Here is a 21,930-nt window from a genome sequence, read left to right on the forward strand (position 1 = left end):
CCCCTATATATATTAATTTTGTCCTTATTTGCCCCTGTGAATCACCACCAAAAGCAAGGCTTGGTCTCTGGAGGATATTCTGTTCCTGGTGTCTCTGTGTTACATTTGCAGCGTAAACCTGTTTATAGCTGAGACTGTGCTTGCTGTGAAAGAGAGATAATCCAACACAACTTTAATTAAAAATGGTTGAAAGCTAATTTTTGTTCCGGCTGATAGAAACGATAACAAGAAGCTGCTGGTGTAATGTTGATGGGACCCACCTTCTGTCCTTAGTTTGCTCCTGCTGTCCCCTGGGGAGTGGCTCATGTGTCCCAGAGCCCTGAAGCCAACTTGACCTTCATGCTTCTGGCAGACCTCTGCCTGGTGAAAAAGTCCTTATTAAGCAACCTGTGGCCCTCACAGCCTCTTCACCCTATTCTGATCTCCCTGCTTACCCCATCATGTGTAGCAATAGGAGGGTCTCATAACTTCTCGCTATTTAAGGTACATGCAGGTCAGGTAAACAGGTGGCTTAATTTAGGTATTGCATTTATTGACATTACTTCCTCAGGTTTAGTCCATACAAAGCAAAAATGGTGGGTTGTTTTACAGTAATTTTAATTTTCAGGTACAAAGGATAAAAGATTCCTAACTCATAAGTGACGAGCTAATACAGCTAAGCTTTCTGAAGAGGATCTGGAGAGCTAAAACTTACCCCTAAACTTCCCTTTCCTACGCTAGGCTGAAGGCTAACTAAGCCTGAAAAAAAGGCAAGGCTCCAAGTCCCTGAAGAAGATACCTCATTACAAGCATTAAATCTCTCTTAAGGATTTATCCTACCACCCAGACTGTCAGATGGTTTGATTAACATCTCATCATTTCACTAAATTTATAACCAAAAAAAAAAAAAAAAAAGAAGGATGGTTATCAGTGTGAGTATTTCTTGGTAGCTGATCCTGGCTTGTGGTAAATAAAGCAGACCACAAGCTCTGTTTTCTCTGATTTTGGATTTAATGAAGAAGCATTTAAAGGCCATGGGAAGTACAAGTTTAGTAATGGTGTATGTTACATGTAAAGTCTATCAGGGACTGAGATGGTCCAACATACACACTAGGATGTACTTGCAAAAATTGCATGCAGAAATGTAGAACAGGCCTACTTATATTTACCTTTCATATTCTCTAAGTTTGGATCATTTTTTCTTTGTCTGTTCTCTCCTTATCCTAACAACTTTTGAACTCCAAGTGAAATCTGATTTTATTCTCCCCCCAATCTATTTTCTCCCCATTTTTTCATCCTGTATTTCTTCTGCTTGTTGATTAGCTGAGCAATGAACTTCGTGATCGGATCTGAGGTCTAATGACGTGAAGCAGTGAATTGGTTAGCTAGTTACATAGCTAGCTGCTACACAGCTTGGTGGCTTCTGGATGGCTGCTGCACTAGGAGACAACTGTAGCCTCTTCTGGCTACAGCAATTTAATTGTTGTGGTCAGCTGGGAGAGTGATGAAAACATGGATGTCTTGTCAAAGAGCTTATTCTAAAGGAACGGGTGCAGTTATGCTTAGACAAAATCAAGTAATAGCTATTTACACCTCAGTAGCAATCTTTATGCCCAACATATTTGAAGAGTTCAGTGTTAACTCCCAGCACCCACCTCCCTCCAATCTATACCTTTCCTCTGGACCTTGGAGCTAGAGAACTGGCCTAGCATCACATAACAGGGATTGAATAGCCTAGGCTCTGCGTGTATTTAAATTACAGCCTTAATGCTCCATTAGCGTGCACTTCTATCGCCTTCGTTACTTATATATTTGAATGCCTGGTAAATAGGTTGTTCTCATAGGGAAGAAGGAAGGGTCATATTTATTTAGTGTAATAAGAAAATATGAGAGGAACAGAAAATAGAGAGCTGCCAGCAACTATACCTAGCATTTTGCAGCTGAGGGGGTTTGCGTCGAACATTCATGCCTATTAGACCACATCAGATCTCATAATTAACTAACGGCAGTGTGGGGGAGACATTCCCTGGCTGAAGCCAAACAGCAGCTGCAGTGTCTGTGCTGTATCATATTGGGGAGCAAACCCTCAGTGTGGGGGCTTGGGAGGACAACAGCCAAGAATATCTTGAGCTGCAAATAGTTCAGTCAATGCCAGAGATGGGTAAAAGGCAGAGAACATTTGAGAGACAACACAGAGGGAAAGCTGGAGGCCAACAGGCAGCTACCACCAGTTTGATTTAGAAGAGCTGAGACAGTAGGGCTGCTTCGTGTACATGGATAAAATCACAGTCTCAGAAGAAGCTTATGTGTATGAAGAATCACTACTTTTGATCTCTGGTGTGTAATTGCAAGTTAGGGACACTGTGAAATATTACTGAGAAATTGAGCAGAAAGATTCAACAGCTATACACAGTGACATAAATGGGAACAGGGTGAGATCCAGGAGAGCTGAAATTAGGGAGGAAGATGGCTCTGGGGATAGGTCAAAATAGGATTATGAATAAATCCCAAATTAGAGATATATCCCTGGTTTAAGTCCCCAGGGAAGGGAAGTCCTCACCAGAACAGAAACCTCCACAGGGCAGAGGAAACTGTTGAACCGCGAGTGCTGGCCATTACTGCCAGGTATTTGTGGCACCGGCTGGTGGTGGTGGTAGTGTGTGGCACATCTGCAGAGCTTCTCCATCTGAAAGTTATGCTATCGGGGGCAAGCAGAAAGCAGAATGAAGCCCTGACATAAGCTTCACACCCTGCTTCACCAGCAGCAGTGCACACCCTCCGCCTAAACCTCAATTTTCAGGGCGCGAACTGGGGCAGCAGCACAAGAGTGGGTGACAGTGGGATGTGATTGCTCAGCCCCTCACAGCCCCACCACTGCCACCCTGCCGCTCGCTGGACCAATGTGCACGGGCAGGGGGTCTAGACGGGTTTGGGAGCAGCTACAGCACGACACCAGCCGACCTTTCCCCGTCCGCCCACCCCAGGGCAGTGGCGGGGGAGGCCGGGTCAGAAAATGGCGGCCCGGCGGGCAGGTCGCGCGGCCGTGGCGGTCGGGGCGCAGGCGGCGGCTGATGGCGGCCGGTTTCCATGGTGACCGCGGCGGGGGAAGGGGAGATGGCTGCAGAGACGCGAGGGGGAGCGCGGGCGGGGAGAGATGGCGGCGGGGATGGCGGCGCGGGGGCGGAGGCGCTGACCCTTCGCCTGGGAGGCAAAGGGCTCCCTGCAGCCCCATGTGCTAAGGGTGGGTGCCCGTGGGTCCCCTGCAGCCACACACTCCTCTCCCCTCAGGCATCCCTGTTTCAGGGGAGGAAGAGGAGGAGGGAGAGGGTGTGGAGATGCCACTGTCAGCAGCACTCGTGTTCGTGGAGGTCTGGCCTGGTGGCTTGTTACATATGACTCCTAAGCAGCATCCTGCAAGGAGCTGGCTTGCAGCAAGATTGAAGGACACTGGCCCTTCTCCCTGTAAAACATTCAGCGGGTCAGCCCAGCCGCTTCCTGTGGTGGCAGCCCCTATGGCACCCCGGGGAGCACGGGGTCATCTTGGAGATGCTCTGGGTTTAGGTCAGGGTGTTCAGGAAGGTGCTTGGCGAGGAGAAAAGCCTGAGATGCGGCAAAGCACAGCTGGGATTCACAGGCAAAACAAACTGCCTGTGTAAATACATGGGCTTAGTATTCATACAGGAGTAAGTTCCAGAGTTCAGAATGGTTGTTACCGTATAGAAAAGTGCTTATCACCATGGTGACTGAGCAATGCTGTATCTTCCTAGGAATGGAAAGTTTCAGTCCCAGGGATCTGCGGCATATGACCAGTGGGTTAAATGCAGCTGTCTTTACCTTTTAAATCCAGGGATCGTGATTTGTGTGACAACTGTATATATGCCCGTGAAGTGAATTGGTTGGAATCAGCATGGCGTCCACCTGGTAGCTAGAGATACACAAAAAGGACACCACAAGTACCCGTTGGTGTCCATTTCAGGTAGTGTCTTCCAAAAAGAGTCTTGCATAAACTAAGGCAGCAGCAGGGAGTGCTGCAGGGAAGAAGGGGAGCACTGGAAGGGCTATCAGACTTCCCAGTTCTTTGAATAGCAGATTGTGTAGCATCTTAAGTCTAAAATGTCTTGGATTGAGTAGAGATTGCCATTCACCGTGTTGTAGTTGAGGATCTTGATGCCCACCAGATGTTCAAGTCTATATTAAAGGTAGGCATAAATATAACAGCATATATTCATGTATAAATTTAATGTAAGTATGTTAAATGTTAGGCCAAAAGGATCTGATGAACCTTTTTGGGTTTGTTTTGCTTATTCTTAAGGCATTTGGGTAAAACTCTGTTATCCATTTCCAGGTGTACCAAGAGCTTTCCTGGTGTTGATCCCCTCTTCCTACCACCCACCAGAAGCAGACCTTAATCTAATTAAAAATATATTACTGCTCCCTACAAACTTGGTCCTCTTCAGGAATTCCTAAGTATCAACCTCAGAGCCTTGGAGCCTCCCCTCTAAAAATCCTAATCATGGGTTGCTCCCCGAAAGGGTAACAACAAAACCGCCCTGAGTCACTGGCAGTTTCCTCAACTACTGCATGTCTAGCTAGGAAAAAGTTAGTTCTAGCCATAGTGTAGAGACTCGCTACTCACTGGTTCTCATACAAGGGCTCTGAACCAGGAAAAAACAAACAAACAAAAACAAACAAACAAAAACAAACAAAACACTAAACCTTTGGATTCTTCCTTGTCCAGGTCTTCATAGAGTCAGTGTGAAGCTTGGCTGATTTTCGTTGAAGTAGTGAAAGATTCCTGAAGCATATTGAGAGGAATTGGTTGAAGATGAGAGGGGTTTTGTGACCAAGAGCTGCTTGCAATGTGAAAGATGGAGCCCATGAAGAAGGTGAAAGTATCACTCATGAATGAGCTACCCAAGGTATGTTCAGATGGGCAAGGCAGCACTGTACTGTGGGTATATGGGTGTGGACCAGGCAAGCTAGTGTATCTCCACTTATCCATGCAGAGATCTGAGCACCCTGGAAGGAAACTAGCCATACGAACATAGCATGGCATTGAGGTTAATATACTCTGTTCTTGAGCAGAATTCACTGAAGGTCAAAGCTGTGCACATGTGGCCATGTTGTTTCCACCTCTGGGGTTATATGGGGCAGAATACCCACGACCAACTCTGGACACATGCAAAATAGGCAGTAGCTGCGTGAAGTAACAATATACCTCTGACCCTCCTGTCAACTTTGCCAGAATCATGGAAAGCCAGGTTGGCAACATCACTCAGAGAAGGGCTGAGATGTGTAAAGCAGCATTTATGAGGCCTGATGTTACCAACATCTGAGAAATATGCTAGTTGCTTCTGTTTTCTTCTTCCTGGAGTCTCAAGGGATCAGCATTCTAGTTCCTTTTTGTCTTCTTTCCCTTCCCAGTCCTCTTTTCTTTCTCTTTCCTCTTTTTGCACAGGACTAGTCCAGCTCAAATCCCCACATCATAACCGAACTTTACCTATGCTGCTGAGAATCTGCCAGTCACCTCTGGTACTGCCTTGAGGATCTACACTGCTTGTAGCCACATCCTTTGAGACCCTCAGGTCAGGATTGCTTGCCATAGCTAACCCTGCAGAAACCTCCCTCCCTGTCACTCCTCCTCCCTTCCCAAGACACTGTAGAGCTGACAGCAGCAGCTGAATTACCTGGCTGCTTTTCAAAAGAACGTATCCCAGAGCAAAGTAAGGCAGTGGCCTCAGCCACTCAGTGTAATTAAACACAAGCATCATATTTGTGTAGCTTGTGCCGTGGCAACCACAGCAGTTATTCTCATTCAGCTGGAAGGTTTAGAAGGCAGACTTGCGGTATTTCACAAAAGATCCTCTTTGCAGGCAGTGCCTTAAACCATTTCACTGAATGAAATACACTCAAGGAGCAAAGAGCGCTGGGGTGGGCCAGGGAGGGTTGGTGGGAGAAAAACACACTGGGCAGAACCACACCATTTCTGGCCGCGGTTCAACAGCAGCTCTTGGGGCAGGACCTGATATACTATTAGACTGAAAAAGGCTTTTTATACATTGTGTTTTGGTACCCAGATAGCATCTCTGTTTTTTTCTCTCTTTCTCTCTTGCGTTCCCCAGAGAGGCAATATATTGTCTTCCCTCTAGTTAAAGGGAGAGGGGGCTATTTGCACAGACAGGTCACTGTTTCTGTTGAAGGTGAAATGAAAAGGCCAGCTAATTCATGCACACAGACAGGAGGATATAGCAGTGTACTGTCAGCCATTACAGGAACCTGCAGCAAGACAGACCGGAGTGAGGCAGCTCTGCACAGTTCACACAGCACTTGCCAGAGATAACCTTCAGGTCAGGGTAGCAGAAAGAGTGATGCTGATAAAGAAAAGCCCATCAGAAGGAAAGGGAAAAACAGAATACAAGACAAGGGGTCAGTTTTTTTGGCTGCTGTATATCACCCTATATTCTCCTGGAGCTGTGGTGGGGAGAGAAAGGATGTGGCCACAGTACCTTGGTATCCCAGCTATCCTGGGCTCTCATACATCCAACATACAGCCAGGTGGTGGCATTGCCAAGGGCACAGAGGCAAGAACAATCTGGGACACGCCAAAGGGACTGTGAGATCTCTCATCATCTCTGATGGGCTCTATGTATTACGCTGGAGGTCCTGAGGTGGACACCTAGAACCTGGGTCATGATCTGCTGAGGGAAACAGCAGAGTTAGAGAGCCTAGAGTTGGAGCCCCTGTAATTCGGGGTTAGATACTGCTGCCAATGAATGCACAGGAGGTTTAGCAATCACTGTCTGCTAGTGTAGGTGAATAATATCACCTGAATATTACACAGTGCTTTTCATGAAGAGATCTCATGTGTGTGTTGTTACTGCTAGTTTTTTATAGCTTAGGAAACAGAGTTGTGGAGAGGGTGAGGGGAGTTGTCCAAGACTGCCCGGTAAACTGGTGGTAAAATGAATAGGAAGCCTGCTGTCTCACACTGCCAGACTGAATTCACTTGTCACACACAAGGTAATGAAACATAAGGCTGCTGTCTTCCTCTCAGTTCTTCTGAGATAAAGCAGAAAGCTCTCTCTGAGGTTGTGGATACCGAGGTCTCCTGTGCCAGAACAGCAGATGCCTGCGCTGTGTGGGTCCCATGCCCTATGAGGATCACTGTCCAGACAGCATGTCTCACTCTGCAACTGGTCTGAAGTATTCGTTCCTCACGTGGGATGGCAAATGGTGGGGAGGTAACTAGATTGATCTCCCTTGTAGGCCTTTGCCTGGGACTTGGTACACAAGTTCCAGATGGTACAAAGCCCCTGCTGCTTGGATCTGCACAGAAAACTGCTTCTTCCTCAGCCTATTTCACAACATATTTGGCTCTCTGTCGGTTGGTTGCTATTTGTACGAATTAAGCTGCACTGCCAGGAACGTTTGCAAACAGTGAAAAGCAAAGTGGGATGCACAAGGCAAGTCAAAATAGGTCTCAAATCTGGCAAAATGCCTGCAGGTGCTTATAACATTTGACTTACTCTAGCCCATGTATTACACACCCACACACTCATTCATCCAGCTTTCTCTTGCCTTCACGCCCACACACTCTCACCCTTCACAGGTTCATTCACCTTCTCGTCACCCTCCCCACTTTCTCTTCCAAACAGTTATTCCCACACACAAATCCACCTCTGACACCCTTTGTTCCCGATATACAAACACACACACGTTAATGAATGCTGGAGTGCAGTGTCTGTAGGTGGTATATATACATCCATGCAGCAGACTATGCTGTAATCTTATACCTATGCCGTGAAAAAGCCTTTGGGACTAGTGAGCTGAGAGCTCTGATTGCTCTCACTTCCACATAAAATACCACTGATCCAGTTTATGGGTCTGGTGGTTTCCATCCTCCCCTGTCTCGGCCTGAACTCTGCCATCATTCTTCACAGACCCTCCCTTTCTGCTCAGCTTCCCCTTGTTCCCCTTGACTCTTTCTCCTTGCACTTTTCCTTTCCCACATCGCTCCCCGAAACCGCAGGTATTCAGAGAGCCTGGCTGCCCCTGTCTCTCCTGAAGACCGAATGCTGTCCCTGGTTATCTCACAGGGAAAGCGAGCAGGGGTGAGCAATGAGCCTGCCGAGCAGTGGCAGGGCACGGGGCAGGAAATCCTGCAAGGTGCGGTGAGATCAGAGGCAGAGACGGTAAGCGGTGGGGCAGCCCATGCTGCCATCCATCCGAGCAGCGCTGAGTCCGCCTGGCATCGAGCCTGCCTCTAATGGAATGTGACCCACCGCTGGGAATGAGCTCATCTGTAATCCACTTAATTGAGTTTTATGAGCAGGGCTCTCACATCGGGGAGCCAGCCTGCCTCCTTCCTAGCACTCGCCCTCCTTTGCTTGCTGCCTGGGGAAGGGAAGGGGGCTGGGGGTGCAGGCAGTGCTCCACCCGGCTGTTGATTGTCTGGTTTCTGACTTTCTCCCCACTCTGGGGAATGCACAGAGAGCTCTTCAGGAGACCCACTGCCGCATTATCTAGCATTGTTTGCTTTTGCTGCAGATAGTGGATCTGAAATGTCCATGTGATTACTGGTGATGCTGTACGGACACCAGAGCCTACAGTGCTCACAGCTTTTTGGTCTCTGTTCCAGTGTTTGGTACTCAGAGGAGAGGTTTTGATGTGCTGTACGGATCTCATGCACACATCAACCATCTTACCTGGGGGTTCAAGTGGGATGGGGATAGAGCCATGCTGTTCTCACTCCTGCCTTTGGTGTGCAGTAATCAAGAGGTGGAGCTGTCAGGATGCCACAGGAGCCTTTGTTTACGCTGTAACGTCTTGCCATCTTTAGCATCTGCATCATCACTTGGTGGTGTTATGTAAGTTGGTCACATAAGGGCCAGCAAACAGAGAGAGCTGTCTGCTGTCTGCCTTGGGATTTGCCAGCTTGAATTTGGTGAAAGATGCAGCCTTTTCTTTTGGTGAAGCAGAACAGGGAAAGAGATACCGAGCAAGAGAGCCTTTTCCTCCTCTGGAAGGGCTAGTAGAGACCCTCTGGCATGCGTCATTTGGGAAGTGTTTCCTCCAGTGCTTGCATAAAGGCCTATATTTGAGATAAATGCTGGGTGCAACTCCTGCTACTTTCCCATCATGTCTGGTCTCCCTTGTAGGGAGGAAACTTTGACATGGTTTCAGATCTCATGTTTCATAAACCTTCCAGAGCAAGGACCTCAGCAGTCCAGAAATTTACAGCTTTAAAGGAAAGGACATGGCATATAGAAGGGAAACTGTGCTGATGCATTAATACAAACACTGTAGCAGACCTATCCTGGGAACAGCAGTGTCACCACTGTGCATTGGGTGATACTTAGGTGTTTCTTAAAATCCACAGCCACTGGAATCAGAGGATTACACGATAATAAAAGATTTCATTTATGTAAATGTGGACTTCTGGTCTTCAGAGTTGCAGACAACACTAAAAATACACACATACATATATATATATACATATAAACATATATATATATATAAAATAGCATGAATTTTAAACCAATCTCACACAGAAATGCAATGACTTTCCACTGACATCCTGATGCTGAGACAATATAATGACTTTTCAGGATGGTTCGTTGTAACTGTACTACAGCTGAAGTGCATGTTTTCTTCCCCTCTGCTTTCTAAGTTAAGGAATCCCTAAATCTGTTGTTGCTTTTAAAGAGGAAGTCTTTTTGTTTCGTGGGCACCTTAAGTGTGCATCCAGCTGGGTCAGCAATTCTCCTGTCTTTCTTTGTATTCTTGCAAAATGAGCATTGCAGGTTCTTCCAGTACCTTCGCCTCTCTCCTCTGTCCCAGCTCCTGTGTACACGTACGTTTAAGGAAGGGCTTTAGAGCAAGGAATCTACTACTCTACTGCTAGCAACATAAGAGAAATCTGTCACAAGTCAATGCTGAAAGGCTGGTATGCAGTTGGACAAACTTAGGCACAGACTGCCTTAGGGTGAGCAAAGGTAGTTTTTTTTCTTTCATACCACTTAACCCTAAAATCTGAAAACAGTCATCCCGGCGTCACATGAAGTCCCCAAATGGCCATGCAATATGGATAGGGGTAGCACTGTTCCAGTGAGTCCGATGCTGGAAATACCTTCTCCCAACTTATATGCATTCTTTTGCCATGTCCTTTCACTGCAAAACTCCTGACATCATGGTTGGTACTATTTTATCCCTTGAGTAGTAGTTAGCTTCAAAAATGGCAGAAGACCCTCAGTATTGCCTCCGGCTCTCTCTGTTTACAGAATCCGCACACAACATATGGTACATGGAGAAAGGAAGAGCTGTTAAAAGGATGAAAGCTGTTCCAGTAAATGTGGTTATTAGGAGCCATTGGAGTATCTGTCATTGATGGGAGCAAAATATTTTAGGATATTTGTACTTTATGACATAAATGTTTTTTTTTCAGGGAAACTTTGTAACAATGGTTTGTTTGAAGAGCAGACTGTCCAAGAAACTGCTTCTGCTGTGTCTCAGAGCACTGTCAGTGTCAAAGTTTCTGCTAAGATCTACAGTGTTTCACTCCGCTGCTGCTTCAAACCCATGAGAAGCTTGTGTGCCTCAATGCTCTTTTCCTCCCCATCCATAGATGTCAGCCTAATAAAAGGTACTGACCCTCTCTACAGCATTTGCCTCCAGTTTAGATGTTCAGGCGGCAGTGGGGGGGCTATCTTGTTTACCCAGGGCAGGTGATCTTGAAGTAGCCAAGTCAGAAGCAATTACTGCTCTTCCCTCTTTCTTCCCCCATTAAATCTCTTCTTTCCGTGGCAATTGCCCAGATTTGTTGTTGGGGCTGAGTTAAAGGCAGGAGACAGATTACTGACAGGGGCTGTGCTATGCTATGTCCATACCCCATCAGCTGTGGAAGATCATGCATCTCTTCACTCTCAGAAATAAATAGACAGCTTGGTTCTTCAGCCTAGCCCTCCCCCACTGAGCTCTTCACACACATCTATAAAACACCCACTCACAAGTATGTGTATAAACAAGAAAACAAATCACGCCACCTAAAAACTAATTGAACAATTCCTCCTACAGCCTGTGAAGGAAAAAAAATTAAAAGAAGGAGAATGTTGGTTGTTTCTATTTCGGAAATATTGAAGAGCTACTTAACTGCTATTGTGACAAAGATAGATAACTAGGTTGATTAGACAGAAAAGAAGAGGGAAAGTGTGGAACAGAGTGAGAGAGGAAGAAGCTTTGTCACATGGCTGTCTGTCAGCTTGATTAGTGGCTTTCTCCTGAATACTCAATGGAGTGGCCTCTATGGGTGAATCTCATTAGAGATAAAAATGGAAGAGCTGCAGGAGTCCACACTGAGATCTACCTAGAAAGTTTGACAGCAGGGCCTCTGCTCAGGCTCGAAGGAACAACAGCAAGGTCAGGAAGCAACTGAGAGGGAGATGGCAATGACAATGGCACTGCTGACCAAGTGACCTGTGGCAAACTCTTTGATCAGCAGTGCAGAAAAAGAGGGCTTGTTCCTAGTGACAACACAGTGGCCAAGACAGCACCACAAGGAAATGCTGTGCAGACAGCTTTCCAGGCAAGTTCACTAAGTCACAAGTGACTTTTCCCTGCAGGTCCTCAGAGGATTGCTGAAGCTAAGGTGATGCTAAGAAATAAATGTCCCTCACAACCACCAAGTAGGGTTTTAAGGTCAACAGTCCTCATGCGGTCGAGCAGCGTGAGACCTACCAAATTTCCTCAAGCAGGAATGACATCTAAATAGCATTCAAAATAATTATGGTTCCTAATGTCAGGATATTTGATGTTGCCAGGGAGAATTACAAAAGTCTGGAGCTGCTGAGAACAGCGGAGCAAGTCTCCTGGTCTGGTTTCTGGGGAATATTTTCTATGCAGCAGATGACCAGGCGGCTATCAGATATTTCAGGAAAGCAGACAGGGCAGCGTAGGCTGCAGTGTCAGGAAGTCCATGTGCCGTAGTAGGCTTATGGTTGCTCCACACAGCTGTCCTGGGTTTCTCACTGTAGAAAGGGGACTTAGGGATGCTTCCCTGCCTCAAGGGCCGTGAGATTAGGTCTTGCTTGTGCAGTGCTCTCTTATCCTCTAGTGCAATAATGCAATACAGCATGCCAGTGCTGTAAACAGCCTTACAGATGGGATCGTGGACAATTCACATCTATTTCAGAGGGCAAGGGGGGAAGAGGCACACGAGTATGTGGCGTGTGTGGGAAGTTTGCAGTGCATCTGCTCCTGCTCTATCAATTCTGTGGACAGAAAGAGGCTGACATTAACACTCCACTGTATGGATTTTGCAAGCTCTGTGGTGATATGTGCTTCCTGCAGTAGATTAGAGTCAATTTCTGTCTTGTCAAAAGTGGTTAGACATAGTCTAGTTTTGTCATGTGCTGGGGTTTAGATATTTGTGTGGTAGCTGAAGGCTTTGCTGACACTGTCAGGGAATGACTGCTTCAGACTTTTAATGGGACTATAGCCTAACAAGGGCCAGAATACTGCTGGGCATGGGTGTTTCATATGACCTGTTCAATCTATACAATGTACCTGTACTATCCACAGATGTCACAGCCAGAGGCCAGGTGTACCACAATCCCACCCTCGTACCTCTGAGGACAGCTCTTCAAGCTCCAGGCTTTCATGCTCCTAAGATGGGATCCGGTGTCTCTCCCATGACTTGCCTTCATCCTTCCGTTCTAGTTGCCTGTGATCCCAGCTGGTCCTGGCTCAGCAGGCTTCCTGATGGGAGCCGCGTGGCCCTGCACCCATACAGGTAAGCAGATAGAGTTCTCAAAGCATGATATTGTTAATCTGAACAGTGTCACAGGGCATGAAAGGAAAACCTCTCCTGTTGTTTCTCCTGATAGTAGTACAGATATTTTTGCTTTTCCAAGCACTCAGTGGAGCCTGTCTTTTGTAAGTTTGGGCTCCACAAAGGTATTCCCTTCCCTCTATGCCCAAGGAGGTGCTTTTTAAGCCGTACTGATCTTTTGGTCCAAAATCTCTGGCAAAATCCCCCTTAAGATGTGAAAGTAGCATTTTCCTGGGGATTGTGGAAAGTTACTTCATGTTAGTGACCATAGGTGTATTTATTCAAGGGTGTTTATTTAGAGCAAACACTTTGAAGCTGGTTTTCTGAGTTTTTTGTTTGTTTGTTTGTTTTTTTAATAACTTTTTCCTCTGCAGTTTTCCTTTAAAGCCTCCACTATGGTTGTAGTAAAGCTCCTCGTAGCCCAACATAGCCCTGCCAAACTTCCCCTTTAGCTAGTGTGTAGCATCACTGACTAGCTCTAGGTCCTTCACTGCATTTTCATATTAATTTGGTTTTGGTTATAAGGTAATTTGTTTTGTTTTTTTTGTAAGGTATTTGTTTTGGCTATAAGGTAATTCGAAAACTGGAAATCCAGATGAGGATATGAAGCGCTCTTTTGCCCAGGTCCCCCCAAAACTACCAGCTAACTGCCCTGGCTCTGAATCACTGACATGCAAGAGAAGTGCTCTGTCTTGCATACCCTAATTCTTACTGTTATCACTCTCCATTGTGTAAGGAAGCTCACAAAGGCAGAGATTCATCTAATATTCCCATTAGAACAATCCTGCTAATACAAGTGATTTAAGTGTAGACTTTTGTTGTAGAAATAATAGCTTAAGTGGAGGTGGAACCTCCTCTATACATCTTTCTTTTTTTTTTTTTTCTTTTGAAATCTCAGGGCCTACAGTGTATTATATGTCACAGGAAATATCGGTGTAACTGCACATTGTAATTTGCTTGCAGCACATATCATTGAGCATATCAATGAAATATTTGACAACGATAGCAACACAGAAAAAATCTGTTTTTATGATCTAGCAGACTTTTTTTATCAAGTTGACTCTCTTGTTATTTGTTGGTGGTGTAATATCATAACAAGAAGCACTGTATAACCAATAAAGTGGAAGTGTTACTTATAACATCTTCTCCATTGTAAAAGAAAGTCTTGCCAGAAAAGGCCTCTTTATGTGAGCACATAGGCATTTGTATAATCAAGGACTTCCCTCCACATCCTCCCATCTCTGCAAGCATTTTAGTAGTTTTGAGTGATGGAGTCTACAAATGAAAATGTCAGGCAGAAAGTGTTTATGCAATTTTGAAAATAACGTAGATACTGTAGTTGAATCTGAGAGAGATAAGATTACACTGTATGTGTCTGTTTGCGTGTCTGTATACATGAAAGAAAGTGAGTGAGAGAGATATTACATTGTGTTAGAAAAGGGAACGACAGTATGTATTAGAGGGAGATAAAATTGTGTTTTCGGGGCCTGTGTTTGAAAGATTTCATTTTGCAGATGTGTGTAGTTGGGTTTATGCTAAAAGATTTGTTTGTTTGTGTTTAGAGGGTGAGATTGCACTGGTTACATGCATTGAAAGGATGCGATGTGTTATAGTATGTATGCATGTGTACATATGCATAGGAAAAAGAGAGCCTACACTGTGTATGTTAAAGAGAGGAAATTCATACCATGTGTCCTAGGAGAAAGATGCAATATGTGTCTGTTACACAAAATGAAAATGTTAACATAAAATAACACAGCGTATATATATGTATCCATGTGTCTATGTATTTTAGATAATTTGTAATCTCTGGTTCTATTTTATATACAGTAGAAACCACTGTAGTGGTTTAGAAATATTTTCCAAAAATTGTGGAATTTCCTAGACCTTTTTTATACTTTTTCACTCAAAACACTTATGCTTTTAAAATAGGTGTTGAAGATGCAAAACAATATCTAAAGAAATATAACATATAAAATTCGTCCCTGAAAAAAGAGTCAATTGGAGTGAGTGTTCAGTTCATTGATGAACAGCACTTGGAGCTAACAGAAAAAAAAAATAAATCAGAACTTGTATTTTGCCTGAAGCAAATTTTAATGACACTTGTTTGGTATTTTATGATAAATTCATTCAAAACAGTAAGTTACCAGAAAAATATTCTTCCCTCCAGGAAACATGAACATGTCACTGGTGATTCAGAAGCTAGAAGTTGTGATATAAACATACATTTTTTTAAAGAATACATTCCATCCTTTTTTTTTTATTATTATATAAGTAATTTGAGTTTCTAAACTGTATGCTAAAAGCATCACCTGAATAGTGTTTTTAACCATGTTGAGAAATGGTAACATTTTGGATAAGTTAGAGAAAAAGTTTGACTGAGCCGTGTGATAGAGAAATAGCATAGTCCCTTTCATGTGCTGAAGAGAGAAGAAAATACTTCTACTGTCTTCTTCTCGACTCAGACCTCCCCTTCATCTTGACAGCAGTGCCTCTGCTTCCCTATTTCTTACACGTATTTAGCTCTCAGTACCAGGCACCCCTTGTCTTTCCAGTTTCAGTGGGATGACGTGGCCTCTTCAGATGTGCCCAAGCTGTGGTCTGCCTGCATGGACAAGGGCTCAGTCTACAGGGCAGCATGACAGTGGGGCGCAAAAAGCAGAGGCTGCTTTCCATGATCTTCGCTTTTGTCACTCTAGTCCTGGATGGCCAGGACTTGCTTCTGCTAATCTGAACGCAGCATCTGCTTGTAGGCTGGTGTTCTCCACAACAGTGATTCATGGACCCATCACTTCATGTCATGGGAACCTTAGGAAAAGCTATCAGACTGCCAAGACTGTCACCACACAAGTTTGGAGAGGAGTGCTTGGCATCCTCCTGCACACCTGCTTCTAGCAAGGGGAAGACAATCTGCCTTAAAGTATGTAGAGGCTTCTCTTTCACCAGTGCAGATGAACTCAATAAGGAGGTGAAGATCGGAGGCAGTCTGGGACCGGTACTGTTTAATACCTTTATCAATAACATAGACAGTGGGATCGAGTGCACCCTCAGCAAATTTGCAGATGACACCAAGCTGAGTGGTGAAGTCGATGCAATAGAGGGAAGGGATGCCATCCAAAGGGGCCTGGACAAGCTTGAGAAGTGGGCCCATGTGAACCTAATGAGGTTCAAAAAGTCCAAGTGCAAGGTGCTGCACCTGGGCTGGGGCAATCACAGACATGAGCACAGACTGGGAGAAGAACTCATCGAGAGAATCCCTGAGGTGAAGTACTTGGGGTTTCTGGTGGATGAAAAGCTTGACACGAGCCAGCAGTGCATGTTTGAAGACCAGAAAGCCAACTGCATCCTGGACTGCATCACCAGAGGAGGGGCCAGCGGGCCAAGGGAGGTGATTGTCCACCTCTGCTCTGCCCTTGTGAGGTCCCACTTGGAGTGCTGCATCCAACTCTGGGGCCCCCAACACAAGAAGGATGTGGGTCTGTTAGAGCAGGTCCAGAGGAGGGCCATGAAGTTGATCTGAGGGCTGGAGCACCACTCCTATGAAGAATGGCTGAGAGAGCTGGGGATGTTTAGCCTGGAGAAGAGAAGGCTCTGGGGAGGCAAATGCAAGCAGTACTACTAGCCACGAAAGATACCCATTAAACATCCGTGCCACTTTGTGTTACCGTATGATGAAACCTTTCCTGTCTCCCATGCTCAAGTAAGATGATAGGCACATATTTACTCAAACAGTTCATCTTCTCCATGCTCATTCCCCAAGACAGCTAATTCTGGACCGTGTTGGTTTCAGTGCTGGTGGAATCTGGCTTCACTGCACTTTGACAATACCTGTACAGCTTGCCTTGGTGGCCATATCTCTGTGCAGAAAAACCCAACAAATCCTCTTTGTAATCACTCATGCACTTTGTAGCAGGTGTATCTAATGCTTCTTCTGTGTGCTCTCGTGTTTATGTGCACCGCCAGGGTTGCCAGCTCACAGCACCTTTTTGTACTTCTCATTACATTTACTACTTTTCCTTACAGCCTGAGCTCCTGTAGTCAGGCAGCTGAATGAAAATGCTGGCTGTCATTTAAGAAAGGATGCAAATTTGGTTGTGGTTGTGGAGGAAGCCTGTAAATGTAGCGCTATAATTTATCAAAAAAAAAAAAAAAAAGAGAGTGAAGACATGTTTCCATGTTTAATTGCTTGATTTCTTAGTCAACTTATTAATTTGGGCGGAGGGGGGTTATACAACTCAGGTTTTTGACTATCCAAAGTGGATTTAGACATACCTTTGTATATACATGTGCCTTTTCAGCTGCATATATAAAAATACGCCTGCATCTGGGTGTAGAGATGCATATGTACACCCCCCACCTGCCAACTGCACCCATCCCTTTCTCGCAGAAATCTTCACTCTCTCTCTGCCTTTCTTCCACGTTTCCCTTTCTGCAGCTTCTGTCCACCACCCTTCCCTCAGTTATGGAATCTCCACTGTTGCTTTTATCGAGTAACCTTCTCCCCCGCTCTCCCTCCCTCCTCTCCTCCTTCACTCCAGGAAAGCTCTTTTTCACTGATGTCTGGCGTTCGTACCTCTGTAGACAGAGAATGGCAGGAAGACAGTGACGTGAGCAGACAGAATAACCGGGGAATAAAAAAGAGTTGGTTGAGAATCTGTAATTAGAAGCCCAATTTCCATTTCCTTCTCAGGCACTTTTAAAATCCCTTTCAGGGGTTTCTTGACTGTCTGAAAATTGAATGTCATTGAGATTTTTTTCTTCTTCTTCTTCTTCTTTTTTTTTTTTTTGCATCCTCTTGTTTCCTTGGCAACAAGTTGGTGATGCAGGAGCTAGAAATGTGCTGTGTCTCCGTGGAGATGTTGGCGTGGGTGTGCCATGGTGACATCCACGATGGACGCACAGCTCTACCAATCCTACCCCACCCCTTGCAATAAGCACAATAGGCCCAACCTCGGAGGTGACGCTTTTATTTTTAGCTTGATAGGTGTTAATCTGCTCTCTTCTCTTTGCACATACACCACGACAATGGGTCGTGAGATCCAGACACCTCATTAGTTACATCAGCACAAATTGACTGACTCGAGGAAGGCTTTTAGGGCCAAATCCTCAGCTTTCAATTCAGGAACTTTTAAACTTGGAAGAAAATATTCTCCTTTCTTGGAGGGGTACTCCTTACAATGACTTAAGTCTTTCCCCTTCTATTAGAGAAGAAAAAGTTCCCAGTCGTTACTAAATAGGACTGTGAATCAGAGCTCCTATGTTTCATTTTATTCTAAATTAAGTCATTTCTCTCTTTCATACCTCAAGGGCTGCTCATTTTGAATGCGAAAAAGCTGCTATTGCTCTTGGCCTGGGGCATGGGAGATTAAATTTTATTGAGATGCTTAACGGCGAGGTTCCAAGGCATCTAACTTGTACGCTCCCATAGGACATAAATTTCCCCTCCAAAGAGTCTGTTACTCAGATTAGCCCTTGTTTGGATCTGCCCACCAGCAAGAAGGTAGCCTGTAGGACTGTCCATAAAGCAAAAGGAAATTGTGAAGACTTTCTAGGTTAGACCTCCCCAAACACCCCAGTATGATGCCCTCTCTCTCTCTTGTCCCCCACACTCAATATCTTTAAAATATTTGTTCTTGTTGTGCATACAGCTGTTCAGCCTTGTTCTGTATTCTGCATTCATCAGCGTTCTGGCTGCAAGCCAAGACCCAAACTCTCCTTTAAAGTAGCTCTTGATACATACTATAGCAGGGTAAGGGCTAGCCACGGTCTCATCGAGCATCCAGAGGTCCTAAAGCCTTCTTTTTGTTGTTTCCTAGGAGGTTTTATGACATCACACCGAAACTGTGATGTCAACAAGGAACCCTCTGGGTAGGCTTTTGAGAGGTTGCTAAGGATCTTCTTACTGCCAAATGACTGTAACTTCATCCCAATGGGATTTGCAATAGGGCTCATCCATGCAGCAATAAAGCCAAGTATCAAATTCTTCTTGCCAGAAAGACCAATTAAAGGATTAAATGTGAAAAGCTGAAACCCATAACATCCATGGTGACAGGGTTTTCTTTTCTTTTTTAGACTGTAATCATCTTTGTAGCATATTGTTCTGGGATCAGCACCCTTGGGGATACATTAGTACGGCGATTGACGGAAAGAAGCTGGAGAGGGAAACCAAAGTGAACCCAGCCAAGGCAAGATAAGCTTCTCAGCCATGCTGGCAGATTTCTTTTGCCTTCTTCCCTACACTCCTGCAGCGATTCAAGCACAGACTGAGTTTATTCAGCTTCCAAGATGGCAAGGTGCTTGTTCAAAAGGTGTTTTATTGTGTGGAGCCAGAGGAAACATGAGGAACAATCAGATACCAGTGGCACATTAAGATGTGTCATTGACACATTATGTCAATGAGAAGGAGTGAATCCAGGTTCTGTTTTTAGGGACATTATGTTCTAAGGCAGGCACATAAATCTGACTCAAATGCCTTGCTTGTTGAATCTGAATCCAGTTTATTCCTGACTGCCACTGAATTCCAGGTCCGATTTTTCTTTTTATTTGCACTTGTATTAACAAAAGAAAGGGGCTGACACATCTGTCTAGCTGCAGCAGTATGCTTACCATTGTACCTAATGTTGTCTAAAGGAGGTCTCCTGCCTCAGGGAACTAGGAGCCCATAGGCCTGATATGATAAGATGCAGAGCACGATTCAAGACACACTTCTGCTGACTTTGGTGGGGAAAAAGTCTGCATGCTCACTGGAAGGGGAAGTGACATAGCACTGCCTTAGCTTAAAAGACATTGTATGATGAACTACCTGCAATTAACAGTGAAGACAGCAGTAAAGGTAGGTTGTTGGAAGACTCAGTAGAGGCGATGTGTCTAAAATCACGTGTCTAATCTAGATAGAGAGGAAGATGAGTGAGGGACCTTGCTCAACAATGTAGACAAAACCGTTTTGTGGGATTTTTTTTTTTTGTCTACATGCACTTAAAAAATACTTGCTCTCTGCAGAAAGTTTTTATCAAAACATTGCCATGGGGTTTTATTTCTTTGTTTGTTTGTTTGGTTTCTCAGCCTAAGAATTGTTACAAATTTTGCAGGAAGAGTTAAGATTTTCTCTAAAAAAACCTACCTCTTCCTTCTCCCCTTCCTTCCTCCTTGTCTTCCACATCTGGAGCTGTGGGAATGAATCCTACTCTTGTCAGGAACATTGCAAAGAAGATCCTGCTAGCTCAGGTTCCTCTCCATTTTGGACAGTCACAGAGAAATCCCAGATCAGCTTTGCTCATACCCAAGAGCAATAGCTTTCTCCACATCATTTGAAAAATGAGTACAACATAAAATAAAGTTCAGATTCTTCTGGCACCTTCTTTTGCTGTATACTTCTTGCATTTGTTAGTACACTTTTGTCAAAGGTGCTGTACACACAGAATACACAAGAAACCTCACCCTATCTCTTGCCCCCAGGAGATTAGACTAGCACGCACCAAGTATGTGATTGCTTTTGATTTCTCTTCCCTTCCTCTCCTTCTCCCCGAGTGAGATTCAGCAGCTTCTGCAATATGACAAGTTCCTGTCAGCTGTCAGGGCACTAAAATAAACCTTTATCTCGTCTCCACAGCCCTGAATGACAGGGCTGGCAATAGGTGCACCACAGCCAAACAGCCATTTCTCCCATATGCTCTTTCAACCTCACTGCATGCTAGCACAGCAATCTGTAGCCTGGCAAATTTGCTGTTTTTCCTTGCAAGACCTACAAAAGGAGGCAATCCTGGTTCATATTTCTTGCCGTTGCAGTGTCTTATTACACTGGGTTATAAGATTTCTTTTGCCTTCTTTCTCCAGCATTGGGTGAGAGTCCGAGCCAGAATGCCAGTCCAATGCTAGGGAATGAAAATCCTGCTAATTCTCCTAAATTAGAATTGGCTGCAAAAATGGCCTTGGGGCACACATTGTAAATTGAGTTGAAACCATGCAGTTGGAGGGAACAAAAAATTGTCTTTCTTTAGGGAGAGAAGACATTACATATTCACACTTCAAGCATGCGTACCGTTGCCAACTAATCCTTATTCCACAAGGCTAATTTTGAAATAGCATTTATATGGCATGGCTTGCTAGGGAGGGCACTGATGAATCAGTTAGCTGCCCTTTATAATAAACCCTGCACAACTGCTTCCTGTGTTGCTCTTTTCTACTGCCTTGCCTTCCAGTCATCTCTGTGCCACGCACTCCTTATTCAAAGGGCACCTGTTGAATAACCATGCAGCAGGGGCAATAAATAAGGGGAAGCACAAATACACAGTACAGTTCAAGCTACTACTTTTCTATGGTCTCGTTACAGGAATACGGGGATTCTGCTGAATGGCTGTGCTGATGTTTGATAAGGAATGATAAGCCTGTAATTCACTCGTATGGCTGTGCAACTGCTTCCTGCTAAGTGGGAAAGCCTGGACGAATGCTGTTAGCCCTAATACTGCTGCAGCTCAAAGCAGTCCTTTGCACCACAGGCATCGCAGATGCCGTTGGTTAAATACACTGTACAAAGCAGCATTTGCTTAAATATTGCTGCCCAATAACAGTTGGGAGGTCCAAAAATTGAAGAAGAAATATGTTTGCAGCCAGCTGCTGTAAGAATAGGTTCTGATTGGTCTGAAATGCTGTGTTGATTTGGAAACCTACCGATGGAGCAAGTTATATTAAAATTGCACTGCATTAGCAAAGATACCTACCCAGTGTGCTGGTTGTTCTGCTGGGTCATAATGTTGGTCTGTCCCTGTCATGAGGACTCTTCAGCTCACTATCTCACCCCAAATGACTTTCTTTGATAAAGAGACAGAAGCTACAAAGATAGTTCAATCTCCAGAAATTTGCCTCTGGGTAGAAGACAAAGGGGGTTTCAAATTAGTGAAAGAAAGGCAGGGAAACAGGCATTACTGTCTGTTTGGCAGCTAGAGTCACCATCCTTGGGTAGACCAAAGGTCCATCTAGTCCACTTTATTCAGGGGCCAACAACTGGGGTGGAGAGTAGTGAGAGAAGAAACAGCAAAGATGCTTCCTTCAAATACGCCTCCAGCCTCCAACAGTTTGCAGATGTCATACTTTCTGAGGTAGAGACTGTCTAATAAACAGACTCTTAT

The 21,930-nt window shown here is 44.8% G+C and overlaps 1 long non-coding RNA gene across 5 annotated transcripts; it reads left to right on the top strand.

Annotated features, from left to right (window-relative positions):
- Positions 1 to 1,138: 1,138 nt before the first annotated feature.
- LOC106037809 (uncharacterized) lies at positions 1,139 to 20,102 on the top strand. 5 transcript variants are annotated; one of them, XR_010834193.1, is made up of 7 exons: positions 1,139 to 3,220; positions 3,827 to 4,178; positions 4,718 to 4,898; positions 10,424 to 10,621; positions 12,556 to 12,766; positions 18,878 to 19,098; positions 19,971 to 20,102. It is a non-coding gene; the product is annotated as an uncharacterized lncRNA (long non-coding RNA). The 5 variants fall into 5 exon arrangements; XR_010834189.1 differs by adding an exon at positions 5,438 to 5,564 and having other exon boundaries at positions 18,878 to 20,099; XR_010834187.1 differs by having other exon boundaries at positions 18,878 to 19,637; positions 19,971 to 20,089.
- The last annotated feature ends 1,828 nt before the right edge of the window (positions 20,103 to 21,930 follow it).

This window comes from Anser cygnoides, chromosome 1 (assembly GCF_040182565.1).
Source record: "Anser cygnoides isolate HZ-2024a breed goose chromosome 1, Taihu_goose_T2T_genome, whole genome shotgun sequence".
Taxonomy (NCBI): Eukaryota; Metazoa; Chordata; class Aves; order Anseriformes; family Anatidae; genus Anser; species Anser cygnoides.